The following is a 15,731-nucleotide window of genomic DNA, read 5'->3' as shown; positions in this document are numbered from 1 at the left end:
AGGAATGAAAGGGTCATGCGCCCATCACTCAGAATATGGCTACTTTCACACCCCTTGGACAATACACTTTCAATGCTCTTTAGCAATCTTTTGCAACTGGATTTTCCTGCACTGAAAGTGTATTATCCAATGTGTGTGAAAGCTGCCTACGTGGGAGTCAGCCGGCAAGGCCAGTAAAGCTGGTCCTTCGGCTGTTGCTCAGTTCAAAATATGGGTCCTGGTAAAAATTAGTCGTCGATCAGGTCTGTAGGTTTAGTGAGTGCGAAAGCCATCAGTATTTTATTACAAGGGTTTCTATGCATTTGTAGTTAGCTCTAATTTGTTTCCCACACTTGTAGACCTTTCAATGTACCTTTTAAGAGCAACTAAGAATTGAGCCATAGTCAAGTAAGAGTTTCCAGGTCACCATTTACTAAAAGAACAGTCTCCCTCACTCTGTCCCCATGGCCCATGAATCTTTGAAAGTAATGCTACAGGCAATGCCTGCTGTTTTGTCAAAGTTACTAATTAGGACTCATCAGATTTACTAATAAGATGTCACCCCTACAGTGAAAGCAATTTTGTTTCAATAGCGTAGCAACGAGAGATCATTAAGTGAAAGCTGGGAGGCAGCCATTTCATCTCAAAATGGTGTTCGTTAGCTTTCTGAAGGAGAAATTGAAAATGTCATCTGCAGACACACAGATGTTGTAATACATCTGTAACTTTGTCTGAAAGCAGCAAGCAGAGATTGGCAATCAACACAGTGACTCACTTGCAGGAGATTTATGTACAGAAGAAATGGCAGACTTTCTAAATATGACTTAAAATTAAATATAACATATTGCATACTTATTTCTATCATTTGAAACCTTACAGGCAAGATCATTTAAGCTAAGCACACATACTTACCATTGATTTCAATAGCTGAGAATTAAGCATGTGGTTAATACTCCCACTGAAGTCTAGTCGTTCAAACCATTAAAAAGAGAGTGCACTTGCACTTGCACGTACACACAGGATTAACATGAGTTCATTGCATAGGTCACCCTCTCTGTGAACACATGAACACATTGAGCACCTGAAATGGCCTTATACTGAATCAGACCACTCATCTATCAAGGTCAGTATCATCTACTCAGACTGGCAGAGGTTCTCCAGGGCCTTAGGTATAGATCTTTCACATCACCTACAGCCCGATCCTTTCAGCGAGAGATGCCAGGGGTTGACCCTGGGACCTTCTACATGACAAGCAGATGCTCTGCCACTGAGCCACAGCCCTCCCCTATCAATAATCCTTACTATAATTTTATGATTTTACATTAAAACTGGAACAATTATCAAGTACATCTAGTTCTTTTGAATATTCAAAATCGCATTCAATTGGATTGTAAATGCTTTGTGCATATATTTTCTCTGTCCCATGTCCATCATATTTGTGCATGCATATTATCATAATGTGGTCCTCTTCTGCTCTTCACCCAAAACACCTGGTAGGAAAATAAATAACCCACAAAAAGATGCTTTACTTGGATCTTAAAATATTTCCCATTTTCACACTGCTGCCTGGGAACTGTAGTTTGATCATGTGAGTAGCATGCACCAACATGGTGCCAGTGGTGTGTTGCATCAGTGTGGTGTAGTGCTCAGAGTGACGGACTAGGATCTGGGTGACTCAGGTTCAGTTCCCTGTTCTGCCATGGAAGCTTGCTGGGTGACCTTGGGCCAATGACATTACTTTCAGTCTAATTCATCTAAAAGTGTTGTTGTGAGGGAAAATGGAGGAGAGGAAAATAATGTAAATTAAAAATCAAACTGTACAATTATAACAGCAGCACATGCATTTAATATATTTTATTTTAAGTCATACAAGAACTGTCCATAATGACCCATGTAATTCATGTAATTACCCAGATAATTCATGTAAATGGTGAATGAACACACACCAACAGTCACTATGTGGTCACCTGCCAAGCTGAGTGCCACCATTGGGCAGATGCAAAATTAATAAAAAATACTGCTAATTTCCAATTGATAGCAAGTCATTTAGGTGATCAGAGGAAGTTTCACTTGAACACAAAACAGACATTGTGAATAAGGTAAATTTGATTTTTGATCCCTGGGGGGAGGTAAAATTTTGCATCCTTGATTTCAGATTAGTAAAGTGCTTTTAATAAACACATGGAGGGGAGTAAGTTAAGATACTTTTTAAAGTAACAAGTTAAAGTAAGATAAAACTCAACAGATATTTTGATTGCTTTTGTTAATGGTAACTCAGAAGAAACTATCCAGCCCATAAAGACTGTGTGAGGTGCAGATCATCTGTTACATGAGAAAACAGCTCACACTGGAAGTGTTGCCATGTTTTTCGAAACAAAAGTAGTTTTCTCCCTATTTAAAATACATAAGATGACTCCTGAAAGTCATTTGCCTGTATTATTCCTTGTCCTTTCAGGCATTTATCTGGCTCCACATCAAGCCAGTGATCTGCCTGATCCTTCCTTGAGTATGAAATTAAGTGGGCTGGCTGGGAGCCAAAGCTGTACATGACTTGTTCAACTGAGGCAACTGCATTTCTTTTCAGGTACAGAGGGGACCCAGGGAAGTCATCTCTTGACTTTGAAATATGAGAAGCAGCCCCAAGAGGAGCTCCAGAACTTGCGGAACCAAGCCAGCAAAAAATTGTTGTGCTTTGTTTCTTTCCTTTGGGCATCACTTCACATTACCTTATCCAAGAGATATTTGTTATTTTCCAATTTTAAAAAATTAACCCCTCACATTCTTAAAAGTGAAATATGTTGTTTTATAATTTGATGTAGTGTTGTTGCTGCCTTGCACTGGTCTGCTGTCATAGGGCTGAAAGAAAAATATTAATAATATATATGAAAGAAATGCAATATAGCTCCTGTTATCTAATATTTTGCTATCTCAAATTCCTTGCTTTTGAAACAGACAAGCTATTCACTGTCAGTCTCAATGAGCCTTGATATTTATTGAGAATTGCAGCTACCCTACAAATTCTGGGCTGATCCATCAAATATATTTCAAATGTGCCTATGTTAACTGAATTATTAAGACAACCAAGCAGTGGCACTGCATCCCCAATACTCAAATGCCCATTCAAGAAGATAGATGGGCAATCACAGTAATAATACCCCAACTAGTGATGTTCTGTGATCTATCTAACAATCCTGAATGGCACCTCGTTTCTTCAGGCATGAGGAAATTGTTGGGAGCTGATGTGGCAGGGCCTAAGAGTATGTGCTGAGAAATCCCTTGTTTGAGTCTAATTTCGGCCACAATTCCCCTTGGGCAAAGGAGGCAAGCCTCTATTACTCCTACACTTTGAGGACAGTAGTTCTAATCTGTCATATCGGGTTGTTGTAAAAGTTACTGATCTTATATTCTAATAGAGAAATCGGCCAGATCTGAAGACACTAAAATCTGCTGACTGGTGCTGTCAACGGGCAAGACAGATTTTTCTATAAACCTGAAAAACACCCCAGGTTTGCAGAAAAATCTGACATCTAAAATAAAAACACTGTTGTTGTTTTTTAATCCCCAAAATGATAAAAGAGACACCTATAGCTTTAACAAATGGATTCCCTTAGTGGCTGTTGCTAGGCAACCACAGATTCCAGGCTGGGTTTCAGTGAGTAAAAGGCAGGGGAAGGGGGCAGGGTCCTATCCAGGGCTGTTTTGGCTTTTGAGGGAGGACTCATTGGGGCTAGATTTGCCACCTCCAGGTTTGGAAATTCCCGGAGATTTGGGGGTGGAGTCTGAGGAGGGCAGGGTTTGGGGAGGGCAGGAACCTCAACCGGATATAATGCCACAGATTCCACCTTCCAAAGCAGCCATTGTTTTCATGGGGACACATCTCAATGATGAAGTATGATATGCCATGAGCACATATGATTATATTTGTATTTGTTTTAGGTTGTGGACCACCAACTTGTTATAGACGTTTATCTGTAACTTAAGTATTACTTAATATATCCTATACTCAGACATTTCAAGTGTCTTTATTCTTTGATGGTCTTCCCTTGGTGTTTTTCTGCTGTTTTCTGCTACTGTTCAACAGCAGCCACCCTATGAAAGCCGTCTGTGAACACAGGCAAGACAGCTCTATCTACAAACCTTAAGAATGCCCCAGGTTTGCAGAAAAATATGAAATACACACAGAGAGACACACACACACACACACTCGGTGGTTTAAAAAAACTCCAAAATGATAAAAGGGGTGCCTATAGCTTTAGCAAATGGTTTCCCTTGGCGGCTGTTGCTAGGGAACCACAGCATGCCAAGGCTTGGTTTCTGTGAGTAAAAGGCAGGGGAAAGGGCAGGGTCCTTTCCACAGTTGTTTTGGTCTTTGAGTGAAGATTCATTGGGACCAGGTTTGTTAGCAATCACTGGTGACTTGATACCACCTATGCCTGGCTGCTTGCTAATGCTCACCAGCAGTCACTCAATGAAAGCTAGTGTGATGTAGCAGTTAGAGCTTCAGAGTAGGGTCTGGGAGACCCAGGTTCAAATCCACATCTTGCTTGTACAAGCTCACTGGGTGTTTTGGGGCCAGTCACATACTTTCAGCCTAACCTATCTTGTAGCATTGTTGTGAGAAGCAAAAAGGAGGAGAGGAGTATAATGTAAGCTGCTTTGGTCCCCAGTGTGGAGAAAGCTGGGATATAAATGAATAAATAATAAATATAGCTGAAGATGGAAGGCAGCTAACAGGTGAATGGCTGAGAAGGAGGGAAGGAGTAAGGGAAAGGGGAAAGGATAAGGGGGTTGCTGGGAGGAGGTAAAGAGGAAAGAGTGGGGAGCAGGATACAGGGGAAAGTGAGGTGCCACTCTACATATCCTTGAGGGAAAGCTTAAGACAGAGGAGCAGATAAAGTTAGGTTGGCTGTTGGGTGGGAAGGAGAGAATGAAGCAGGTAAAGAGGATAGGCTATAGGGGCTTTCAGAAAAGGTAAAAAGGAAAGGGAAATAGGATGCCTCCTGCAAGTCCTTGTGGGTTCCCATTTGTACTGAACTGTTACTGATAATGTGCATGAAGTTCTTTGAACACTGCACTATAAATCCTAAGCATTATTATTATTCTAGGGTCTAGTCAGTGAGTTGTGTGAGCATATCTTTCTGTGTTCCTTGTTTAGTCCTATACTAGTAATAAGACTAGGGAAACAGCACTGTTTATCAAGATTTAAAATTTCTGAATTTCTTCAGTATGAAGGCCACACTATAAAATGAAGTTGTATCAAAATCTCCAAACATAATATGTTATGAATAAGTTATTATATCTATATCTCCCATCTCCCCCTTTTTTCTGTATCCCTATTTTAATTTAAAATAACAACAATAATAAAAAGTTATATAAAAACATAATCTGTGCATATTTGTTAGCATGAGAAGTAGTTGTCTTCTGGACTTTTCAGACACTGCTGAGACATTCTTAAGACATTCAAAATGTGGAAGACTTGTATTTTCAGAATTACTCAACTGTAAACCTTAAGATCACTTAGTAACAACCAGTTAAGATGGATTGTTGGAACCATTTGGCAGCCATCTTGAACCACTGCATGAGGGAACATAAGGAAAACCTGCCTCTTGCATCCCAGATGATTCAACCAGTTGCTGGCCGGCAAAACAACACAGACTTTCCTCACTTCCAAATTGCCAGGCAACTGCCTTGGACTGCTCTTCCTAAACAGTGGAACTGAAGGTTTAGGAGAGTCTGCTCATTTTCATTAACTGTCAGAATCTTAAATAATATTTTCAGTATGGTACTCTTGAAGAAAAAGAGTCAGTCGGGTTCTGTAAAGTAATGGAACAATTGATTTCTGGGCAAGAACTGATTTTTCTGATTTTTCTTCATACTGTACTCTCATTAATCCCAAGTGGTCAGAATATTTGGACTCTGGAAATAGGATTATTTCATAAGAATAAAAAACATGATGTTGTATCTTGACATAATTTATTTCTAAGCATGTAACTGCCTTTGATGCAAAGTTTGGAATTCAGTGGAAAGACTCTGAGGGTCAGTTATTAATTTCTATTTTTAAAAGGGGTATTAATGTTGTTCTCATCATAGCAACAAATCAACTGCATGTGCCAGTTTCTAGTCCATAACAACATCATGTTTGTGGTGATCCCATCAGTTTCAGTTGGAGACAAATCAACAGTGAGTGTTTGGCCCATTTCAGAATTTTAACAGATATACCATCACTATAAACATTGCAAAATCTGTGGATAATTAAATCCATAGACTGGAACCATGAACAAACAAGACCCTTCTGCACACTCAAGAAAAGCCCCAGGTTTACACAAATATCTGATATCTTAAAAAAAAAATGTTAGGGGCTAAACCCTCCAAAATAATAGAAACAGAAACAAATGCCCTCAGTGGTTGTTGCTAGGCAACTGCATAGTATTGTCAGCCTTCAATCCCTGGTTTCTGTCAGGAGAAGGCAGGGATGGGGGCAGGGCCACTTCCAGGGCTGTTTTGGCCCCTGAGAGAGGACACATCAGGGCCAGGCAGTAACCACCAGGTGATTTGCTACCGCAAATCTGCATGACTCACCCAGGCCAGGCTGCTTGAAGCCCCAGGTTTACACAAATATCTGATATCTTAAAAAAAAAATGTTAGGGGCTAAACCCTCCAAAATAATAGAAACAGAAACAAATGCCCTCAGTGGTTGTTGCTAGGCAACCACACCATACTGCCATCCTCTGAAAGCTTCTTCTATCAGTAAAAGACAGGAGGAGGGGGCAGGGCCCTTTCCAGGCTGTTTTGACCTTGGAGGGAAGATTCATGGGGCCAGGCTGCAACCACTAGGCAACTTGGTACCATGAGAGTTGCATAACTCATCCAAGCCCAGGAGAAAAGGAAACTGATAAAGGAGGAGCTATGGGGGTTGCCAGGAGAAGGAAACAGGAGACAGAGAGAGAAAGAGAATATCAGTACTATTATAATAGTAGTAGTGGTAAATAGTAATTATGAATAATTAAAAAATAAAGGGAACATCTGCCATCTCTGGCCTACTGCCTGTCCTCCAGTAGTTGCTGGCAAATGCATCAATGCAAAATGTTTTATATATTAAAATTTACAATATATATCTAAATGAAAATAATAAGAATAATACTGTAAGAATAATGCTAAAAAATAGAGACCGTCTTCCCTTCTGCCAGTTTTCTAGAGCCTGCAAGCAAGATGTGTCTTGATGCTGTGTATCACTGAACAACCAGCTCTGTCCCTCCTTTAGTGCTGCCCGTTTTGCTTTCCAAAGGCATTTCAAAACCTGTTTCACGTGCTTCTCCTCCCTCTTCACTTCTTCTGTGTTAGAATGTGCAAAATAATATCAGAAACTAATAAGAATAAAATACCGAGACCCTCTTCTCTCTCTGCATCTCTGCCCATGTGTGCCTCCCTTCTTGAACTTCCAGGTGCCTCCCAGTGCTTGCTAGGCTGAAATCCCCCCCCCCCCGTCTAAGTGGGAGGGTCAGTTGTATAAGAGGTACAATTCCTGAAAATGTCTTCCTGATTGAACAATGCAGTAAACAGTCTCACTGTATCTGCTTCCAATTGAAAAGTGTCTCCCATTGAAAGACATTTCCTGTTGAAATCCCACCTAAAGCAGGAGTCTGAACAAGCAGCATAGAAATAGCATAACTATCCAAAAACGATAATGAACTGTTGGAAAATGAATAATGCAATGAAGAAAACAAAAGGAAACAAAAGGAAATTCTTTTTTTTAAAAAATGGAACAAAACACAAATAGGGGAAATGCATTGTGACACCCCTTCTCCACTCATACAACAGAGTGCCTACCAGTGTTCCCTTTAAGCTGCCACTCATTAACCCTGGAAGCCCCGCTCAGCAGCAATCTGGAGCCACGCAGGGTCTTCCACTGCCCATTGCCCATTTTAAGATTACAGCAGTCATATTCTGCTCAGGATGTGAACTACTCCGCTCAGTAGGGGAAACAATTTGAGGAACATTGGGGTTGGGGGCTCAAACACTATTTCAGTCACACACTGCCACCATATAGTCATATCCTCTAATACATATAAAGACCAGGATATTAACTTGTGTGTGCATGTGTTTCTTTCCCTGAAACACGCAGCCCAGAGGGTTAAACCAAAACAAGAAATTAATTTTAATTTACGATTTTAACATAGGACGAAAGAAAGTAAGGCAGAAGTTACAACATTTTGCTTCCATTGAACTTCTAAACTGTGGTCCTATTTGTGCAATTGAGAACCTTTGTTACAAATGTACTATTTTCAGCCGACTCTAAGCAGCTCTTTTCCACAGTTCCACTCAGTCAGACATCCACTTTTTCCTCTCACCTCCCGGGCTGCCAACTCCCAACTGCCCTCTTAACTGCTGTTTTTCAGCTGTCAACTCCCCAACATTCTGTCAGATCTCAGTAGTTGCTCTTAGGGAGAGGCAGAACCTAGCCTGTCCATCACATGCATACTCTTAATTCAGACCATAAAGGGGTTTACAACCTAAAGTTTGACAGGGAAAAGCATAGGTAGATGAGGGATGGGATAGGGAATGGTAACAAGAATGACTGTGAGGAAACAGTTCCACATCTTGTTTTCAGATGGTGATGGACTGAAAAGTGTCCAATTATTGTTGGTCTCCAGCTCATAAAATTTGTCTCCCCTTAGGACAGAATGATAAAATTATTTATTTTACCCTTAGTACACAACTGCTGGATTTGCAAACTAATTTATTCTCTTCCTGATTGCTTGCTGTGAGCGCGGTTTGTACATAAATGCTGAAGTTTTGAGAACTGTTTCCTGGAAGTAAGTCCTGGAGGAAGAGGAGGAGGAGGAGGAGGCGGGAGGAGGAGGAGGAGGAGGAGGAGATTGGATTTATACCCTGCCCTTCACTACTCGAAGTTTCAGAGTGGTTTACAATCTCCTTTCCCTCCCCACAACAGACACCCTGTGTGGTAGGTGGGGCTGAGAGAGCTCTTTGGAGAACTGTTCGTAAGAGGACAGCTCTGAAAGAAGTTGTAACTGATCCAAGGTCATACCAGCAGCTGCATGTGAAGGAGTGAGGAATCAAACTCCTAACTACTACACCAAACTAGCCCTCAGGGGACTGACTTCTGATTAGAGAGGATTGCTTCCAAAGTCCCCAGGAATCCTAAATAGTTTTTTACCCTCAGTAAATCACTGCTTCACTTCATACTGAAACTAAATGCCCCTTCCATGTAAAAAATATTCAACAAAGCAGGAAAACAATGTGTAAAACTCGAATTTGCTTCTTAAACCAACTTAAGTGTAGTTAATTTACATGAGATGTGCTACATAGTCTAGCAATTTTAATCTATATACAATTTCCCATAGTCCCCTTTCCATGTGGATACTTATTTCCACCAACAGAGGGCTCACTCTCTCCAACAGCTTTTTCTACAGACTCAGGGGACTCCCTAGATCTGCAGAAAAATCCAAAAAGTAAAAAAAACAAACCTTGGGGATGGTTGAATTCCCCCCAATACCTTTTGAAATGGCCTCTGCAGGGGCGAGTCACTCCAGGCATCAACGGTGAGAGATTAGAATGTTCTGGGGGGGGGCCCTTCTAACTGGCTCTGTCAGTAAAAGGCAGGGGGAGGGGGAAGGTCCCTTTCCAGGCCAATTTTGGCCTTTGAGGGAGGAAGCCTTGGGGCCAGGGCTGATAAGGGTTGCCAGTGCCAGGCTGGGAAATTCTTAGAGATTTTCTGGTGGACTCTAAGGAGGGCAGGGTTTGGGAAAGGGAGAGGCCTCAGCTGGGTATAATGCCACACAGTCCACCCTCCAAAGCAGCCATTTTCTCCATGGGAAGTTATCTCTGTAGTCTGGAGATCAGCAGTAATTCCAGGGGATCCCCAGGTCACACCTGGAGTCTGGCATCCCTAGGCAGCATCCTCTGGGTTACTTGATATCACCTGATTTGCATGACTCAACTAGGCCTGGCTGCTTGCTACTGTAAACAGCAACCACCCTATGAAAGCCAGCATGGTGCAGCAGTTAGAGCTTCAAAGTAGGGTCTGTAAGACCCAGGTTCAGATCCCCATCTTGCAGTGGAAGCTGACTGGGTGATTTCAACCTAACCTCCCTCTCAGGGTTGTTGTGCAGATAAAAAGGTGGAGAGAATAGTGTAAATTGCTTTGGTCCTCACTGTGGAAAAAGTCTGAAGATGAAAAGCTGAAGACAGATGAAGACAGATAAAGGCAGATAAAGGTAGGTTGGCTGTTGGGTGGGAAGGAAATAGGGTTGTCAGCTCCAGGTTGGAAAATTCCTGGATATTTGAGGGGTGGAGCCTGGGGAGGGTGGGATTTGAGGAGGAACTTCAGACCGCTATAATGCCATAGACTCCACCCTCCAAACCAGCCATTTCCTCCATGAGAACTACCATTGCCAGCCTCTAGGTGAGGGTTGGATATCACCCAGAATTACAACTGTTGTCCAGGTGACAGAGATCAGTTACCCTGGATAAAATTGCTGTTTTGGAAGGTTGAGTCTATGGCATTATACCCTGCTGAGGCTGCTTGCCTCCCCAAGCCTCACTGTCCCAAGGCTCTACCCCCAAATCTCCAGGAATTTCTCAACCTGGAACTGGAAGCCCTAAGGTGAATTGATCTCTGTAGCGGGGAGAACCACTGTGATTCCCGGAGCACTGCCACTGCTGCTGTGTGGGGAGAGGAAGCAGGTGGGTGGCTGGGAGCACCACTACCACTACTGCTGTTTAGGGTGGGGGAGCAAGCAGGCAGGAGGCTGGGAGACTGATGAAGACAGAAAGAGAGAGTGATGGGGTGGGGAGGAAGAAATAAAAAGAGTGATGAGGTGGGGAGGCAGAAAAGCTAAAACTCAGAATGAAAAAGAGCAAGGATATGGTAGGCCCCAGAGGTCGATTCGGGGGGATCGCAGTTCCCCCGGGTGAGGTGCGGGGGGCGGGACACACGACAAAGCCCTGCCCCCTGCTTCCGGCTGCCCCGCTTCCAGCCCTCATTCAGCCAGGAGGAGGCAGGAGAAGAGGGAGGGTAAGTTGCTTCCTCCCCGCCTCTCCCCACCCCTGCCTGCCTGGGGCCAGGGAGGGCCTTGGCGGGGCTTCCTTGCACTCCCGCTGGCCTTGCAGGTCCACCGCCGGGGCCCTGATGTCAGGGGATGTGGCATATGCTAATGAGTTATGCTAATGAGTTCCCCTAGCTCTTTTTCTATGAAATGACCCCTGATTATTAGTCATTTACTGATCCCCTCCCCCCTTGCAAAAGTACTGTTGTGTTCTTTCCATTTCCCTGTGTGGTAACTGAGGAGCAGTGCTGTGAGGTTCTGTGCTGCCAAATTTAGGAAGATGGGGCTGATAGACTCCAGTTCTTCAGTCTAGAAGAAAGGAAGTTGACAGGTGATCTTGTGGATTATGTCGCACTCAGGAGTACATTAGAAAACAGGTGGAATATTTTGGATATTTCTGGTTTGATGCCACCTAGTGGCCAAAATGCAAAGTAGTCACCGATCCAAAGACTGAGCTCACTCTGGGGTTTCAGTTCTACTTCCAAGATGGATGGTTCTGAAAACTGAAGTCAAATTAAAACATAGTTGTAATCCATTTTTGGCATGGTCTCAATTTTTTAATAATGAGTTGATCATTTTGTGTGAGGATTTTTACTCAGCGGTTTACAAGTATATAGTATTTGTTGTTGTTCAGTCGCACAGTTGAGTCCGACTCTTTGCGACCCCATGGACCAGCTCCTTCCAGGCCTTCCGGTCTTCCGCCATCCTCTGAAGTTTGCTCAACTTCATGTTCGTTGCATCTATGACACTGTCTAACCATCTCATTCTTTGCCGTCCTCGTCTTCTTTGACCTTCAATCTTTCCCAGCATCAGGGTCTTCTCCAGTGAGTGCTCCCTTCTCATTTGGTGGCCAAAGTATTTTAGCTTCAGTTTCATTATCTGGCCTTCCAGGGAACAGTCAGGGTATACAAGGCAGTAAACAGAATGAAACACAGAAATCACAATCAGATCCCACATCTCAGAACTGCAAAATGCAACCAAATGAGCGGGTTCAGCAATATTCAAGGCATATCCACTTTCAAATACCCTATGAAACAGAGCAGTCCTGACAAGATTTGGAAAGGACGCAATGAAAGCAAACTCTCCCAGTTCATAGCTTTGTGAATCTGGCTACATCTGTTTAGAATGTGCACGTGAGCAAAGTGATTTATACCTTTATATCTTATTTATACCTGGATGTGAGCCTTAAATGGCACTTTAGCACATTTTTGGGCAATGGAACATTGTAGCCATCACAATTGCTTAAAGTCATGCCTGTTCCAAATTGTAGGAAAATGGTACAAGCTTTAATGAAAAGCTCAGTGGAGTCTTGTGGATCCTCCAGTCTTGTGGATCTTTCCGGTCTTATTGTGTAGTGGGTTTGCCGCATGGATGAAGGACAAAGACTGGCATAGTGCATAGCACGCTTTATTGGTACACAACAAGAGATGCCGCTAACGGCCAGCAGCCCAACTATATACACTCATGGGGACACACCCCTGAGCCCCGTTGGTGGGTTTGAATCTCCCACCACGGTGCTCATTGGCTCCCCCGTGGAGGGACTAGGAGCCTAGTCCCTATTGTTCTCCCAGAGTCAAGCTCTGGGATACTCGCTGGCCCCGGTGGCGGCCAGTGGACACAACAGGTCTGCAGCTCAGCATCTTTAACCTCTAAGCCACCATGGCCCCTCATTCTAAATCCATTTGAAAAGGAGTGGTGAAAGGGCTGACCTGAGATTGGTATGCAAATTTTACCCTTTCAATCCAATATCTACATTCAACTCAGTTGAGCTGCTATTCAAACTTAAAATACAGAATTGTGTCCAGAGTGGGTGTACCAAATTTTATTCCAATATTCCATACTTAACAAACAGAACACTGAATGGTTGGGTAAATGAAAGACCTCACTTTGCTTAGCTGATATGCATTAGATTTCAGCAACAATGGGATTCTTTCCTGGAGAATTCTTCAGTTATTTCTGCTTTCGTAGTTCTTTTATTTCAATCATTTCAATCTACACAGTCTTTAAATGCCCAATGGGAGTTCTGCACCAGTGGAACGAGGCAAGGCAGGATTAAATATAAAGGGCTTCTGGGTTCATAAAATTATAAAGCAGTGGTAAGGCTTTTACTCCAGTCATTTAAAGCACTTTTAAAGTCAATTTACATGGTTCTATAAAGTTAAAAACAAATTTGATACACTCAGCATTGTCTCTATTTGTAAAGCTGTAACCACTTGAATTAAATTTGATATTCTGTCACTTTCTGCACACTTTGGGATATGTTTGCTAAACAGTTGAATCATCTTCTTCGTTATACAAATATTCTGAAATTCTAGTTCTGTCTTGTGGGGGCTTTCAAGAACAGAATTCTTATACCTTAAGAAACAAAAATTATTGAAAGCTGACATGATTAGTTTTACATAAGATGTTTTATTTAACATGCTTTCTCTACCAGAAACCTCCCCCAAAAAAGTTAGAAGGTACTTTAGCATCCCTCTGAAGTCCTATGCAGATATAATCAACATGTGGAGGGAGACATCGGATCCTGTTTGCCAGCCCCATCCTTTCCCCCATGTTGATTGTAGCATCATCCCTAGGTACCCATGTACATAGATCCCAATGCACCAAGAGTGGAATTCTGCAATCTATATACCACAAAAATGGCAGATTATGCAGTTCACACATAACTCCATAGGCTGCTATGCTGGTGCTATGATTAATTTGTGGATGTTGGATAGACTGAGGGGATGGGTCTAGTAGACATGATCATAATCCCCCTCAAGCACCAATAGTTGCCTATCCATTTTGTAACTGCAGGACACAGACACAAATGATGGGCAGCATGTGCACATTCAGTCCTTGAGGCACAATGATTAAAAGTGTCCTTTCAAAGTCATAGAAAAGATCTTTCTAGAAATAGAAGACACTCTAGGGGTCAAGCTTAACACATGAGGGCTAACCAAGCTAGACCAGCATGGCTCAATGAGTGCAGACATAAAGAAAAACTGAAAAGTGCATTCAGTGCAGGAAGCACAGGAAGAAATGGATGATATAAAGGAAATGGGGATAAACAGCACGAACCAGAACTGCACAGATTAGAATCACATTCAAGCCTTGCTTACCAGTTAATTCCTACACTGTGAATTGGGGGAGAAATCAGGATCATACATTGTTGAGTACCCGAGAGTTTCTTCTTAGGTTATCTTTCTTTACTTCCTTCCAGTTCATTCTTTCTGACAGTTTTTCATATTTCTGTATCTATGCTAACCTGAGTTCTTGCCACTGTTTGGTCCGTCCCAACCTCTTTCCATGTATGCAATATGTTTCTGAACTGTAAGCCTAATACTTCTCCCAGACGATTTACTGAGACTTTCTAATTGGTAAGGAAGGTACAGTGATCAGTGACAGCTGTTCATCTTTTAGGAGGCATTCGCTCTGGATTTTGAGCTGAGAGTCAAGTATGGTAAAAGCATTAGCAGAAGATCTGTCTCTTAGCCTACTCCTGTTCTCATTTAATAAGGTCAGTTGAATTGCTCCTGGGCTTAGACAACAGATGTTCACGAAGCACCTGCCAAAAACATTGCATGAATGCAAAATAATACATATATGTGATTGTTCAGCATCACAGAATTAATGCAACTCAGAAGTTGCCTGCTTCTCAGTTTCAAGTAAAAGTCACAGATGTTGAAAAACTGAAAAAGAACTCAGGACCACAATGGCTGCTTCACTACTGGCACACTGGCAATGGGGCTTTCCCAATCAAGCTTCTTGTTGCAGAAGATGATTAGTTTGGGTATGGATTCATAGCAGAGGGTGTGCAAAAATAAAAGTTCTCACTTTAGTTGGAAGCCTTGAGTTGGATTCTTTAAGATCAACATTAAAGCAAGAAATCAAAGAGTCATTTCAATGGGAAACATATATTGAAGTATAACTTCCTTCCACCTCTGCCCCTTGTGGCACCAGAGTAATGCAAGAAGCCCTGGACCACACAGGAATAGGATTCAATTAAACCACTGCAGATCACATATGAGCATCACACAAGCATCTGTCCTGTGGATCTTTCCTTAACACAGTCATGAGGAAGAACTGTAGGGCAGGCTACTTGCCAAGTCTCTCACATTGCCCTCATGGTTCAGAAATGAGTACCAGGCCACAGAAACCAGAAAGCAGTAACTCCATCATACTGACAAAACAGAATTGTCCATCTCTTTATTGTCATCAGAATAATAATTGTGTATTTTATGAAGGTTTGGCAATTGGATTTAATTCAAAAATGCACAAGAAGAAACAAACTAACCAAATAGACAATGGCAAGAGCAATATTAAATGAAACACTACCACAAACCCTTAAATGATACCTGTTATATTTAATCTAGACTGCTAAGAAGCATTAGTGCACATTCGAAGAAACATGGATTATCAAAAAGTAATATAGGTGCTGCGGTGGCTCAAGTGGTTAAGACGCTGAACTGCAGGCTGTGCAAGGTCAGTAGTTCAGCAGTTCGAGACCCGAGTGTGCCACATGATGGAGTGAGCTCCCATCTCTAGTCCCAGCTCCTGCCAACCTAGCAGTTCGAAACCAAGAAATTGCAAGTAGATAAATAGGTACCACTTCGGTGGGAAGGTAACAGCGTTCCGTGCACCTTGGTGTTTAGTCATGCCAGCCACATGACCACGGAAATGTCTTTGGACAGCGCTGGCTCTTCG

The sequence above is a fragment of the Gekko japonicus genome, unplaced genomic scaffold (assembly GCF_001447785.1).
Source record: "Gekko japonicus isolate JY-2015 unplaced genomic scaffold, Gekko_japonicus_V1.1 scaffold655, whole genome shotgun sequence".
Classification (NCBI taxonomy): domain Eukaryota; kingdom Metazoa; phylum Chordata; class Lepidosauria; order Squamata; family Gekkonidae; genus Gekko; species Gekko japonicus.
Note: the sequence above shows the minus strand (reverse complement) of the source record.